Source organism: Mustela erminea, chromosome 1 (genome assembly GCF_009829155.1).
Source record: "Mustela erminea isolate mMusErm1 chromosome 1, mMusErm1.Pri, whole genome shotgun sequence".
NCBI classification, from domain to species: domain Eukaryota; kingdom Metazoa; phylum Chordata; class Mammalia; order Carnivora; family Mustelidae; genus Mustela; species Mustela erminea.
Genome location: NC_045614.1, coordinates 60,064,089 through 60,077,551, shown reverse-complemented (window position 1 = coordinate 60,077,551; position 13,463 = coordinate 60,064,089). Strand labels below are relative to the sequence as shown.

General features: G+C 43.2%; 1 long non-coding RNA gene across 1 annotated transcript in view; it reads right to left on the bottom strand.

The window, feature by feature from the left end:
- LOC116590568 overlaps positions 1–12,415 on the bottom strand; it is a 221,664-nt gene extending 209,249 nt beyond the window's left edge. Inside the window, exon 1 of the long non-coding RNA XR_004285656.1 lies at positions 12,135–12,415. This is a non-coding gene — a long non-coding RNA (uncharacterized LOC116590568). The remainder of the gene's footprint in view (positions 1–12,134) is intronic.
- Positions 12,416–13,463: the final 1,048 nt, after the last annotated feature.

The window sequence follows — 13,463 nt, the reverse complement described above, 5'->3', positions numbered from 1 at the left end:
TTATAAATAATCAGCAGAATAAAACACTCAAGTGGAATAAAAATAATATAAGTAATCTGTACATTAATTTCACTTCTGAATATAGATGTAAAAACTCTAAATAACATATTAGTCAAACCAATTAGTAATGTTCCAAAATTATGATACACAATCAAGCAGGGTTTAGTCTAAGAATAAAAAAGTATCTTAATATCAGGAAACCAAAAGAAGAAAAAGCCTGGGTTTTATTAATACATACTGAAAAGACTGCTAACCAAGTTTACCAGTTGTTCTTAATAAAAACTCCACAAAACCAAGGAAAATTATTTAATAAGGACTATCCACCAAAAGTAACAGAAAATACTACCCTACACTACAAAACACTGATATCATTTTAATTAAAATCATTACCTAGAGAGGGACACTCACTTGCATGTTATTTAATGTCTTGGAGGTTGTAATGAATGCAATAATAAGAACATAGGATAATTTAAACACTTGGGAAAAGAGACAAAATGATCTCTGTTTAAGATGTTATAATTATGTATAGAGACAAAAAGCAGATTAGTGGTTGCCACAGGCTGGAGGTGGAATTGGAAGCAAACGCAAATTGGATTGAGGTGATATTTGCACAGTTTTGTAAATTGAATTAAAAATCACTGAACATCAGAAAGGACGAATACCCAACTTTTGTAGCAACATGGACGGGACTGGAAGAGATTATGCTGAGTGAAATAAGTCAAGCAGAGAGAGTCAATTATCATATGGTTTCACTTATTTGTGGAGCATAACAAATAGCATGGAGGACATGGGGAGAAAGAGAGGAGAAGGGAGTTGGGGGAAATTGGAAGGGGAGGTGAACCATGAGAAACTATGGACTCTGACAACCTGAGGGCTTTGAAGGGGTGGGGGGTGGGAGGTCGGGGTACCAGGTGGTGGGTATTATAGAGGGCATGGATTGCATGGAGCACTGGGTGTGGTGCAAAAATAATGAATACTGTTATGCTGAAAATAAAAAATAAATTAAGATAAAATAAAATAAAAATTAGGCAAAATAATATGTGCCTCTTGAGACTGTGGAAGGAATTATATAATATTATAGGTGACATATTTTGATGTATTTAGCTCAATAAACGTTAGTTGTAATTTATACTTGGGATGCAAAAAAAAAACCACTAAACAATATACTTAAGTGAATTTTTGGGTTTGTAAATTATGCCTCAATAAAGCTGTTTAAAAAAATCTAGAGTGAATAAGAAAATTGAAGATGCTTGAATATAAGTCTATGAAAATTATTTTTTTTGGAAGATTAGTGGATACATACAATGGAATATTACTCACCATAAAAAATGAAATCTTGCCATTTGTAAGGATGTAAATGGAACTAGAGGGTATTATGCTAAATGAAATGTCAGTTCTAGAAAGAAATTATCATATGATTTCACTCATATGTACAGTTTAAGAAACAAAACAGATGAGTATAGGGGAAGAAAGGGAAAAAGAAAATCAAACGAAATCAGAGAAACAAAGCATAAAAGACTCTTAATCATAAGAAACGAACTGAGGGTTGCTGGAGGGAAGGAAGTGGGGTATGGGGTAACTGGTTAATGGGCATCAAGGAAGGCACATGATGTAATGAGCCGCCAGTGTTATACACAACTGATGAATCACTGAACTCTACCTTGGAAACTAATACATTATATGTTAATTAATTGAAATTAAATTTTAAAAAATTCATAAAAGTGAAAAAATTTTTCTTCAGAAAATATTTTTAATTTAGGAATATATTCAATAGGAAAAGCACAGAACCATAAAGAAAACTGATAAATCATGCTGAATGACTTAAAGCAAGAAATTCTTGAATGGGCAAATTTGATAATATTAAAATGTCAATTATTCTAAAATTAATATGGAAAATTCACACATGTCAGATTAAGGTTCAATTTGGTGGGAAATTTGAAATTATTTAATAGGGCTGGGACAATTGTAAAACAATCATATCATGTCATATACAAAAATAAATTTCCAATATGCTAATGACTTAAATATAAAAAGCAAAATAATGAAAATCCTACAACAAAATTGGTAAGATAGTATGAACACTCTAGAAGCCAGGAGAAACCTTTTAACCAATCCTGGAATCCAAGAGGTTGTTTTTAAAAGAAGAAAGATATTTAAAAATGTGGAGAAATAAAAACAACAGTATGTGGAAAATCATTTTCTCTAAGGTGAAAGATGCATAAACAAAGTCAAGAGACAGGTGCCAGATTTAGAAAAATATTTGTTACAGAGAACGAAGCTATATCTGCAAGTTACTATGTGTTTTTACAACTTGAAAAACCCTTTGTTGACATTTATACAATGGAATAAAGAAAATGAGGAGAGATCTACATGACATGCTGATGAGGATGAACAATCCAATAGAAAAGTGGATAGGGGCACCTGGGTGGCTCAGTCGGTTAAGTGTCTGACTTCAGCTCAGGCCATGATCTCAGGGTCCTGGGATCGAGCTCCACATCAAGCTCTCTGCTCAGCAGAGAGCCTGCTCCCCCACCCCCCCCACACAGCCTGCTGCTCTTCCTCCTTGTGAGCTCTCTCTCTGTGTCAAATAAATAAATAAAATCTTAAAAAAAAAAAAAGGAAGAAACGTGGATAAAGGGCAGAAGAGATGATTTGTAGATGAGCAAATTCAGTTGATCACCAAATATAAAAAGACGGTTAAGTGAATTAGTGGACAGGAAGGAAACGCAAAGGAAAATGACAATGAGATTTTACTTTACTTCCATAAAACAGTCCAAATTTTAAAGATCCAGAGTACCTGTTGCTGGTGGGAATGCAGGGAAAAGAACACTTCTGGACATTGCTGGTGGACACACACCATGTCAGAATATTTAGAAATGAGCTACATCCACAACTATTAGAAGTAGAGATTGTGTAGATGTGTAGATTGTGTAGATGCGAATATAGATATAGACTGCAACATTATTCATAGAGGCAAAACTCAACAAACCTGTTAAAAACCTGAGTGGCTATGCATGAAAGAATAGTTCAAAACATATCGTCTATTATGGGTTCATTAAAAAAGACTGAATTACATACAGGTAGACCAGTTCCCTTAGAAGGATTTCCCCAAGTTAAGTGAGATGTAAGATGCCAAGAAATATATAAATATGATTTCATTTTTGAAAAATGGGCCCCAGAAGGAGATTTCATATATGCATATTATGTGAACACACAAGTACATATACAAATATGTCTATATCTAGGTCAGTTGATTCTTATTTGAGCATAGTTCAAAAATATGAAAGTATACATGGAAACTTGTTATCATGGATTCATGGAGGGTTGCTGTATGGGTGAAGTGGGGATGGGAGAGGAAGGGGCAGAGGAAATCCAACAAAAATGTTTTTAAAAAATAGAGGTGAGGGGCACCTGGGTGGCTCAGAGGGTTAAGCCTCTGCCTTCAGCTCAGGTCATGATCTCAGGGTCTTGGGATTGAGCCCCACATCGGGCTTTCTGCTCAGCAGGGAGCCTGCTTCCTCCTCTCTCTCTGCCTGCCTCTCTGCCTACTTGTGATCTCTGTCTATCAAATAAATAAATAAAATCTTAAAAAAAAAATAGAGGTGAATATATTATGTATAATATGCTTGCCATCATACATGTATGGAAAATTATAAATGCATGTATATATACTTTTTCAAATGGAAATGAAACCAATTTTCCAAACAGGGGACTAGAAGGTAGAGTGATGCAGGAGGAAAGATGTCAGCATAGATTATGTCTGACAACTGAGACAACACTCACAGCCTCACACAAACCCTACCAAGGCAGGTAAACCCTTCAAAGACCATTTCAACTCAGAATTCATCCCTTATTCATTGGCTGTAGAAAAGTCCAAGAAGGACTCCAGACTTGTCACATTATTGAGGTCTTTTCTCTTCCTCTCCCTCTTTCCTCTCTTTTGTTCTTTGAAATGCCACTAGGTAAAAGAGCAGTCAGTCTTTGAAACAACCTGAGGAACTCCCATTTTCTCTCACCTTGGGGCAAGACAGTTTGTTGCACAGAAGCAATTAGAAACCTCCATTATAAATTTTGAAATGCAAACCAAATACAATGGAATAAAGAGGATAAGGAAAGATTTACATGATATATTGATAAGTTTTTTCTAATCAAGCTACACAGCATATGAATAGAATATTTCCATTTAAAATTTATTTTTCCAACTTTTTATTATGAAAAGTCTCAAACATACAGTAAAGTTGAAAGAATACTACATTAAAAATTTCTTTATTTGTATAGCCCCACGTAGATAAGACAGCAGCAGCAGGCGGAAGGAGGAGCAGGCTTCCACTGAGCAAGGAGCCCAATATGGGACTCAATCCCAGCACCCTGAGATCATGACTTGAGCTGAAGCCATATGCTTAACCGACTGAGCCACCCAGTTCCTTAATATTCCATCTTTTTTTTTTAATACCAACAATGAAAATACAGAAAGGGAAATTAGAGAATCGATTCCATTTACTATAGCACCAAGAACCATAAGATACCTAAGAATAAACCTAACCAAAGAGGTAAAAGATCTATACTCAAGGAACTACAGAACACTCGTGAAAGAAATTGAAGAAGACACAAAAAGACAGAAAGGCATTCCATGCTCACAGATCAGAATAATACACATTGTTAAAATGTCTATACTGCCTAGAGCAATCTATACCTTTAATGCCATTCCAATCAAAATTCCACCGGAATTTTTCAAAGAGCTGGAGCAAATAATCCTAAAATTTGTATGGGATCAGAAGAGACCCCAAATCGCTAAGGAAATGTTGAAAAACAAAAATAAAACTGGCAGCATCTCGTTACCTGATTTCAAGCTTTATTACAAAGCTGTGATCGCCAAGACAGCATGGTACTGGCATAAAAACAGACGCATAGACCAGTGGGACAGAGTAGAGAGCCCAGATATGGACCCTCAACTCTATGGTCAAATAATCTTTGACAAAACAGGAAAAAATATACAGTGGAAAAAAGACAGTCTCTTCAATAAATGGTCCTGGGAAAATTGGACAGCTATATGTAGAAGAATGAAACTCTACCATTCTCTTACACTGTACACAAAGATCAACTCAAAATGGATAAAAGGCCTCAACGTGAGACAGGAATCCATCAGAATCCTAGAGGAGAACATAGGCAATAACCTCTTCGATATCAGCCACAGCAACTTCTTTCAAGATATGTCTCCAAAGGCAAAGGAAACAAAAGCGAAAATAAACTTTTGGTGTTGGGGTCCGTGATCAAAGGAATGAGACTGATACAAAGTGAAGGTCAAGCAAAGCTTTATTTCCCACCAAGCATCAAGAATCAAACTGACCGGTCAGGGCTCTCTCTTACGAAAAGGTGACAATGACGACCCAGCAAGGCCGCTCCCAATGTGGCTGCTCTGGATGAGGCTGCTCCCCAGACAGGGCCGCTCCCCAGGCAGGGTCTGCTCTGGCGAGGCCTCTCCCCAGACGAGGCTGCTCCTGACTAGGCCACTCACTGAGGAGGCCTCACATAGAGGAAGCCGCTCCCAGAACGAAGCTGTTCCCCGGAATGACGCTGCTCCCGCAAAGCCACTTGGCAAGGCCGCGGCTTAGGGCAGCAGGGCCACTGGCGGCAGGGCTGCTGGTGGCTCTGACAGCTCTGACAGTTCTTACAAGAGCTCTGACAGCTCTGACAGCTCTTACAAAGCTCTGACAGCTCTGACAGCTCTCACAAGTGCTCTCACGGTTCTTACAAGAGCTCTGACAGCTCTGACGACTCTCCTACTCCTCCCAGGGCTCTCCTACTCCTCCCACTCTTACCGCCTCACAAAACGAACCTTTATAGGGGTGGTTGAGCCCCGCCCACACACAGGTGGCCAGTGGGATTTAAACTCACCTCAGTAGATATATGCGTGCCCCACTGATCGGATGTCTTCACCTGGCCTGACCTGCCCTTGTATCTAGACTTTGCAAGTAAGTTCCTCTGGGAGGAGCAGAGTCAATCTAAGTTCACTGCACAGGGTCAAAGTTCACTGCAACAAAATGGCTCCCTCCGGCCAATCAGACCCTTATATTCCCCCCTTTTCTTTGGAGATCAGTCAAATCTTTGAATTTTCAGCCAGTTCTATGTTAGATTGAGCATGTAAGACTAATATTTTAACACTCTAATTTTCTCTTATACAAATGACATTAGTGCACAGTTGGCTCATTTTTCCTAATTCCGTTCATCTAATTTCCCACCTATACTTTACATAAACAGGTAACAATGGGAGCAACAATAAACTCACAGTTTTTTTAGTCTTAGCTTTAGTCCATGGTCAGCGGGGTCTGTCGGCTGTAGCTTCCATCTCTGGGGGGCGTCCTTACTTTTGGCTCATTTAACGTGACCCGCATGAACCCAGGCCCTAATGCCTTCTACTTTTACTGCCGTGGGGGTGGTCAGGATAACAGTAAATGGTCCCTTCCAGCGAGGCTCCAAGTTCCCCATTTGATAAAGACATAATCAAACCAAGTCCCCGGGTTGGTAAGGATGTGGTTCTACCTCCATCTCCGTCCCAGTGTGGGCAGTCTGGATCCCTGCATGGGCTTTTTTAAAGACAGACTGTAATGCCTGCAGTGACTGGAGTACAGACTGATCAGTCATTTCTGCTAGGGCAACCTCTTGTAGCCGAGGACAGAGTGGGGGTGGGGGTCTCCCAAACATTATTTCAAATGGGGTCACCTTGTTTGAATACAGTGTACATCGTGCCCTGAGAAGGGCGAAAGGAAGGAGATCCACCCATCCAATGCCAGTCTCCAGAATTAGTTTTGTCAAGGTCTCTTTAAGAGTCCAGTTCATTCTCTCTACTTTCCCAGAACTCTGGGGCCAATAGGCACAATGAAGTTTCCAATTAGTGCCCATGGCCTTGGCCAATGCCTGTGAGACTGAACTCACAAATGCTGGGCCATTGTCTGACCCAATCGCGAGAGGCAGCCCAAACCTAGGAATTATTTCTTCTAGTAGCTTTTTGGCCACCACTCCTGCTATCTCATGTTTGGCGGAAAAAGCCTCTACCCAGCCTGAAATGGTATCCACAAAAACTAACATATACTTGTGCCCATATTTTCCGGGTTTCATTTCTGTAAAATCTATTTCCCAATAAATTCCTGGTTCCTTACCTCTTTCTCTTTTCCCTCTTCCCATTTTAGTTCTTCCCACATTAACTGCCTGGCATTGAGCACATCAACTACATCCTGAACCATACGCCCTAATTTAGAAACCTGGAACTGCTTGCCTATAAGCTCCTTGAGTTTGCGTATCCCCAAATGAGTACCCTGATGTATCTGGTCTACTAACTTCTTACCTAATCTTCAAGGAAGAACTATTTTTCCTGCTTTAGTCTTAGCCCAGTCCCCTTCATAGTCCAGTTTAACCCATTTCTGTAAATACTTTAACTCTTCTTCTGAATAGTTCAGTTTTTCTGGTAGGGCTGGATCCGGGAGTGTAACCAGTTCTTGCACTGTTTATTGGGCTGCTTGCTTTGAGGCTTGATCTGCTAAGTGGTTTCCCTTTCAAATCATATCAGTCCCCTTTGGTGTCCCGGGCAATGCATAACAGCCACCTCTTTTGGGTCCCAAACGGCCTGGATGAGAGCCAATATTTCTCCTCTGTTTTTAATTCCTTTTCCTTCTGCTGTTAATAGGCCCCTTTCTTTATGAATAGCCCCATGTATATGGATAGTAGCAAAGGCATACCTGCTGTCCATATAGATGTTGGCGGTTTTACCTTTGGCCATCTGCAGTACCTTAGTGAGTGCAATCAGTTCTGCTTTTTGTGCCAAAGTTCCGTGTGGCAGGGTTGCTGTCCAGAGTTTCTGCTCAGGAGAAACCACCACAGCCCCTGCATACCTCTTTCCATTGACCATGTAGCTACTCCCATCTGTGAACAGAGTCATCTCAGCATCTGGGAGGGGACTGTCTCTGAGATCCAGCCTTATTCCTGTGACTTGGGTTAAGACCTCCCCACAGTCGTGTGGATGGTCAGCTAGCTCCTCTGGCAGCAGTGTGGCTGGATTTAGCACTGCCAGGGCCGGAAGGTCACTCTTGGTTCATTGAGGAGGTGGGCCTGATACCCCGTCACTGGGCATTCATCATCCATCAGTCTGGTGGAGTCTGGAGAAGGCCCTCGACAGTGTGTGTGGTGGTTATGATGAGATTTTGACCCAAAGTCAATTTACTTGCATCCTTGACCAGGAGGGCCATTGTAGCAATTATGCAGAGGCAAGGGGGTAACCCAGCTGCTGCTGAATCTAGTTTCTTGCTAAGATACACTACTGGCCTTTGCCAAGGCCCCAGAGTCTGAGTTAAAACTCCTTCGTCCACCCCTACTTTTTCATCTACATACAAGTGGAAGGGATTGGTAACACATGGGATGGCAAATGTTCGGGCACTCAGTAAAGCTATTTGTAACTCCCGAAATGCTGCTTCTGCCTCAACTGTCCACTGTATCATAGGGAGCCCTCCTTATGCCAGTTTGTGGACAGGTCGGGCAACCTCCCCAAACTGCAGTATCCACAGCCTGCCGCAGCCCACCATCTCAAGAATCTCCCTCACTTGTCAGGATGTGGTGGGGCAAGGTATTGGGTGATCACCTGTTTCCTGGACTCAGACAGTGAACGCACTCCCTCATGGAGATCAAAGCCTACATAAGTGGCATGGCTCTGACAGAGCTGTGCTTTCTTTGCTGACAACTGATACCCTTTTTCCTGCAGTCTGTAAGAGAGGTCTTGTCCCCCCCCCCCCAAACATGACTCATAGTCTTCAGAGGCTACTAGCAAGTCATCAACATACTGTAACAGAGTGACTCCTGGGTTGGAGGTTCTGTACTCATGCAAATCCTCATGTAGGGCCTCGTCAAAAATGGTGGGTAAATTCTTGAATCCTTGGGGAAGTCTTGTCCAGGTGAGCTGACCTTGGAACTCTTCCTGTGGGTCGGACCACTCAAAAGCAAAAAGGGGCTGAGATTCCCTTGCTAAAGATATACAGAAAAATGCATCCTTGAGCTCTAAGACGGTATACACAGTTCTTTTGGGGCCCAGGAGGAAGAGTAGGGTATAGGAGTTAGGCACCGTCTGGTGGATATCTTCAACCCGTTTATTAACTTCCCACAAGTCCTGGATGGGTCAGTAGTCCCCAGTCTCGGCCTTTTTGACAGGCAGCAAAGGTGTGTTCCATGGAGATTTGCAAGGAACTAGGATCCCATCTCCTCGGAGGCAGTTAATGTGTTTTCTGATCCCTTCCTTTGCTTCCCGGGGAAGGGGGTACTGCTGAACGTGAATAGCCATAGCTGTCGCCTTTAATTTTGCCATCACTGGAGGTTGTTCTTTGGCCAAGCCAGGGGCTTCCCTTCTGCCCAGACCTTGGGAAACTCATCCTGTAGGATTTGGAGAAGGCTCCCCCTCCCCCTTTGTCTCCTCTGGTTTTGAGACTGGCTCATAAAGGAGGTATTCATCTACTGCTACCATAAGCACTTGTACAGTGGGTTTTCTCAAGGTTACAGTTGCCTTCTTCTGAGAACTGAATGCCAGCTCTTAACTTGTGGAGGAGATCTCTTCTCATCAAGTTATATGGGGCATTAGGGAGGACCAAAAATCGATGTTTAACTACTCCCGAGGCCAAATTTAAAGTCCTTTCTGTTGTCCATTTATGTCTCTCTGTGCCATTTGCTCCTTGTACCCTAACTTCCTCTCCAGATAGTTTTCCCATAGGTTTAAGTAATGATGAAAATTGGGCTCCTGTGTCCACCAAAAAATCAACTGATTTTCCCTCCACTTCAATTTTTACCCAAGGTTCAGGGAGGGGCTCCAAACCATGGCCCCTTCAGTCTCTGGTGGCAAGCATTGCTGTCTTCCTTTTGGGGCACTCCCTGGCCCAATGTCCTTTTTCCTTACAGTAAGTGCATTGATCTGAATCTAAGTCTTCCCTCCTGCTTTCTCTGTGCTTAGGCTTTTTCTTTCATTTACTAATCCCTACCCGTGTCCTCCCTGCCTCATGTAATGCCAAAACCTTAACCAGTTTTTGGGTCTGTTTTTCATCCTCTTGTGCATCCCTGTTGTTAAACACCTTTTCTGCTATTTCCACTAAGTCACTCAGATTTTTCCCTTCAAATCCCTCAATTTTCTGAAGTTTCCTCCTTATATCTGGGGCTGACTGACTGGCAAAAGCAAGATTCATTGCCCTCTGATTTTCGGGTTCCTCAGGTTCGATCAGGTTATACATTTTATAGGCTTCAATTAGCCTTTCTAGGAAAGCTCCTGGAGATTCATTCTTACTTTGAGTCACCGTACTAATTTTAGATAAATTTATGGGTCTCCTTGTAGCTGCCCAGAGGCCTTCCAGTAGAGCCTGGCAGTAGAAACATAAGCTCTCCTTACCTTCATCAGAGTTTGGATCCCAGTCGGGGTGTTCCCTCAGGCAGTAGTCCTCCATTCGGCAGGGATCGAGGTCCCTGCCAAGTCTCTCACTTATCACTTTATGGGTTTCTCACATAATGTGATCCTGCTCTTCCCCATTAAAGAGAGCCATAAGGAGCTGTTGAACCCAGGTAGGTTGATGAATAAGAAAGACAGTCTCCAAGAGGCTAATTAAATCCTGAGGGTGGACAGAAAAGGATTTGTGTTGGGTCTTCCAATTATAGATGTCATAAGAAGAGAAAGGGATATAGCTTAGGTAGGGCCACCCTCTCCCGTCTGGTAGAGCAACCTCATGAAGAGGCAGCATTGGCGTGGACAGTACCGGTGAGGTAAAGGGAGGCAAAGGGGGATAGAGGAAAGGGGAAGGATCAGGGTGGCCTCTCTGCTTGATGGTCCCATAGGTGGACCCTGACCATGTATGAGGTGGACTGGTAAAGGCATTTCAGGACTGAGTCAGATTTAGAGGACAAATGGGGGGTGGGATTCCACATCCTCCATATCCGATGGAGGTAGAATGGTCTTCTTCCCTGGTTCCCCCTCATCTGTCTGTTCTGGATTTGGTGCTCTGACCTGCCTTAGAGGGAAAGAAATGGTTTTGTTAGCAGGGGGAAGGTGGGACTTGAGCCATGACAGCAGCTCTTCTATCAGATATCGCCAGGCCACAATGTACGGAATTTGGTCTCAATGTAGATCAAAGACCTCACTCAGAGTAGAATAGATCTGAGTCAAGGCAAATGTTCCTTCCGCAGCCACCCTGTGGAGAAAGTGGGCCACTCTAATTGGCAGAGTGTTTTTAGTTTTCCTGGGTAAACCTTGTCACCTGACTGAGTGGCTTTACCTTGAATATCCTTGAAATGTTCAAGAACAAGACCGAGGGGTGTCACAGGCCCCTTATTCCCCGTTTGTCCCATTTCTCCAAATACAACAAACAGCACAACAGACAACAAAAAAACAAGGCAAAGACAACCGCAGACCCAGCGATCCCCATCCAGAGCCTGCTGCTGGTAGGGACTTTCTTGGTCCCCTACAAACACAACAAACCACAAAACAGACAACAAAAGAACCAGGCAAAGACAACTGCAGACCCAACGATTCTTACCCAGAACCTGCCACTGTTGGGGGCTTTCTTTATCCCCCAACCGCCTAGGGGAACTTGAACCCCCCACCCACCCAGGGGAACTTGAACCCCCGACTGCATAGGGGGACTCGAACCCCCCAACTGTCTAGGGGGACTTGAACCCCCCAGCCGTCTAGGGGAACTCAAACCCCCTGACTGCCCAGGGGGACTCGAACCCCCTGTCGATCTACCAGCAGAGGGATGGGGTTTCCCCGCATCCACTCCAGCCCTGGGGAGCATGGCCACGTCCAGCTTCTCCCCAGTGGGCTATATCTGGAGCTCCAACCAGACAGATGGATAGGATCCCAATACCCAAGATCCCAATACCTCTGAAGGATTTTCCCAAAAATTCTGATACTAGCTCAGGTCTCATTGTTTGATCCCAGATAAGCTCCCAGTGTTGGGGGTCCGTGATCAAAGGAATGAGACTGATACAAAGCAAAGGTCAAGCAAAGCTTTATTTCACACCAAGCATCAAGAATCAAACTGACTGGTTAGGGCTGTCTCTTACGAAAAGGTGACAATGACGACCCCGGCAAGGCTGTTCCCAACATGGCTGCTCTAGACGAGCCTACTCCCCAGACAGGGCCGCTCCCCGGACAGGGGCTGCTCTGGCGAGGCCTCTCCCCAGACGATGCTGCTCCTGACTAGGCCGCTCACCGAGGAGGCCTCACATGGAGGAAGCCGCTCCCAGAATGAAGCTGCTCCCCAGAATGACACTGCTCCCGCAAGGCCGCTCGGCGAGGCGGTGGCTCAGGGCAGCAGGGGCTCTGACAGCTCTTAAAAGAGCTCTGATGGCTCTCCTGGCTCTGACGGCTCTCCTACTCCTCCAGCGGCTCTCCTACTCCTCCCACTCTTACTGCCTTGCAAACTAACCTTTATAGTAGTGGTTGAGCCCTGCCCACACACAGGTGGCCAATGGGATTTAAACTCACCTCAGCACATATATGCACGCCCCACTGATTGGATGTCTTCACCTGGCCTGACCCGCCCTTGTATCTAGGCTTTGCAAGTAAGTTCCTCTGGGAGGGGCAGGGTCAATCTAAGTTCACTGCATAGGGTCAATCTAAGTTCACTGCAACAAAATGGCTCCCTCTGGCCAACCAGGCCCTTACATTTGGGACTTTATCAAGATCAAAAGCTTCTGCACAGCAAAGGAAACAGTCAACAAAACAAAGAGGCAACCCACGGAATGGGAGAAGATATTTGCAAATGACAGTAAAGACAAAAGGTTGATATCCAGGATCAATATCCCATCTTTATTCAAATTTCTCTTACTATCCTAGGAATATATTTTATACCTTTTTCTGAAAGGAGAATACAATCTATATTAATATATTGTATTTGGTTGCTATGACTTTTCAGTATCTGTTAGTCTAGAACAGCACTCCTGCCCTTCTTTTTGTTTTTGTTTTTGTTTTTTTTTCTAATGGCACTTTTTGAAAAGCCCAGGTCAATTTCTTGTAAAATGTCTCACATTTTTATTTGCCTGATCTTTCTTTAATAAGATCATTTGATTTACCCTCTTGAATCTCTTATAAACTGGAAATTAAGTCTCAGAGTTTATCAAGTTCAGGGTAAAGGCTTTGGGACAAAAACACTTCATAGTTACACGTTCTTCATATTGCATCCTAATGGAAGCCTCCAGTATAAAGTTGCTGCACTATGAATGATGCTCTGTAGTGACTCAGTTAAGAGGATCATTGGCAGAGCTCTCCACTAGAAAGCACAATGTTCTTTTTGTATATCTTGGTAAAGGACATCTTGGCAGGGCACCAACATTGCCCACTACCAACACCCAACAAATGGATATTAGGTCATAAAAGGGCAGGCCACCCATGAAATGATATACTCTGCAGCTATTAAGAAGATGTCAGTAAGGATATTAAAGAGGGC